At 47.4% G+C, this 2,500-nt stretch overlaps 1 protein-coding gene across 1 annotated transcript in view; it reads left to right on the forward strand.

The window, feature by feature from the left end:
• The window catches only part of LOC121844799 (adhesion G protein-coupled receptor L3-like), a gene marked incomplete at its 5' end in the record, with an annotated part of 148,366 nt that overhangs the window by 109,095 nt on the left and 36,771 nt on the right, over positions 1-2,500 (forward strand).

A 2,500-nucleotide genomic window follows, 5' to 3' on the forward strand; every position in this document is an offset into this window, starting at 1 on the left:
CATATCACACAACCACACCATATCACACAACCACACCATAACACACAACCACACCATAACACACAACCACACCATAACACACAACCCCACCATATCACACAACCACACCATATCACACAACCACACCATAACACACAACCACACCATAACACACAACCACACCATAACACACAACCACACCATAACACACAACCACACAACCACACCATATCACACAACCACACCATAACACACAACCACACCATAACACACAACCCCACCATATCACACAACCACACCATATCACACAACCACACCATAACACACAACCACACCATAACACACAACCACACCATAACACACAACCACACCACACCATGACACACAACCACACCATAACACACAACCACACCATATCACACAAACACACCATAACACACAACCACACCATATCACACAACCACACCATAACACACCATAACACACAACCACACCATAACACACAACAACACCATAACACACAACCACACCATATCACACAACCACACCATAACACACAACCATACAACCACACCATTTCACCACACCATACCATAACACACAACCACACCATAACACACAACCACACCATATCACCACACCATACCATAACACACAACCACACCATAACACACAACCACACCATAACACACAACCATACAACCACACCATTTCACCACACCATACCATAACACACAACCACACCATAACACACAACCACACCATATCACCACACCATACCATAACACACAACCACACCATATCACACAACCACACCATAACACACAACCACACCATATCACCACACCATACCATAACACACAACCACACCATATCACCACACCATACCATAACACACAACCACACCATATCACACAACCACACCATAACACACAACCACACCATATCACCACACCATACCATAACACACAACCACACCATATCACACAACCACACCATATCACACAACCACACCATAACACACAACAACACCATAACACACAACCACACCATAACACACAACCACACCATAACACACAACCACACAACCACACCATATCACACAACCACACCATAACACACAACCACACCATAACACACAACCACACCATAACACACAACCCCACCATATCACACAACCACACCATATCACACAACCACACCATAACACACAACCACACCATAACACACAACCACACCATAACACACAACCACACCATGACACACAACCACACCATAACACACAACCACACCATATCACACAAACACACCATAACACACAACCACACCATATCACACAACCACACCATAACACACAACCACACCATACCATAACACACAACCACACCATAACACACAACCACACCATAACACACAACCACACCATATCACACAACCACACCATATCACACAACCACACCATAACACACAACCACACCATATCACCACACCATACCATAACACACAACCACACCATAACACACAACCATACAACCACACCATATCACCACACCATACCATAACACACAACCACACCATATCACACAACCACACCATATCACACAACCACACCATAACACACAACCACACCATATCACACAACCACACCATAACACACAACCACACCATAACACACAACCACACCATAACACACAACCACACCATATCACACAACCACACCATATCACACAACCACACCATAACACGCTCAGAGACACTGATACAGATGTTCCACACCAACAGCTTGCTAGCACTTTACAACAAAACAGCTGTTGTGGACAAGTCTGCTTAGCAACATCCAGGCCTTCAGCAGGACCACAAGACACACAGACACATATTGACTCATTCAGTGTCACGCATCCTTCTGTCTGTTTATCACTTGTCCTCTCACACATTCTGTTCCCATCCTCGCTCCCCCACTATCTCTCTCTCTCCCTCTCTCTCTCTACCTTCCTCGTTCCCCCACTATCTCTCGCTCCCCCTCTCTCTCCCCCTCTCTCTTTCTCCCCCTCCCTCCCTTCCCCCTCTTCCTCCCCCTCTCTCTTTCTTTCCCCCTACCACTCTCTCTCCCCCTCTCTCTCTGTCTCTCCCTCCCCCTACCTTTCTCTCTCTCTCTCTCTCTCTCTCTCTCTCTCTGTCTCTCTCTCCTCTGACCTCCTCCTCTCCTCTCCTCTCCTCTCCTCTCTCTCCTCTCTCTTCTCTCCTCTCCTCTCCTCTCCTCTCCTCTCCTCTCCTCTCCTCTCCTCTCCTCTCCTCTCCTCTCCTCCTCTCTCTCTCTGATTCTCTCCTCCTCTCTCTCCTCTCTCTCTCTCTCTCCTGTCTCCCCTACCTGTCCTCACCTGTGATCTCTCTCCTCTCTCCCCTGATTCTCTCTCTCAGTCTCTCTCTCTCTCCTCTCTCTCTCTGTGTCTCTCCCCACCTGTCCTCTCCTCTCTCTCTCTGTCTCTCCAGAATCCTCTCCACTCTGTCTCTCTCTCTCTCT

Source organism: Oncorhynchus tshawytscha, unplaced genomic scaffold (assembly GCF_018296145.1).
Source record: "Oncorhynchus tshawytscha isolate Ot180627B unplaced genomic scaffold, Otsh_v2.0 Un_contig_14949_pilon_pilon, whole genome shotgun sequence".
Lineage (NCBI taxonomy): Eukaryota > Metazoa > Chordata > Actinopteri > Salmoniformes > Salmonidae > Oncorhynchus > Oncorhynchus tshawytscha.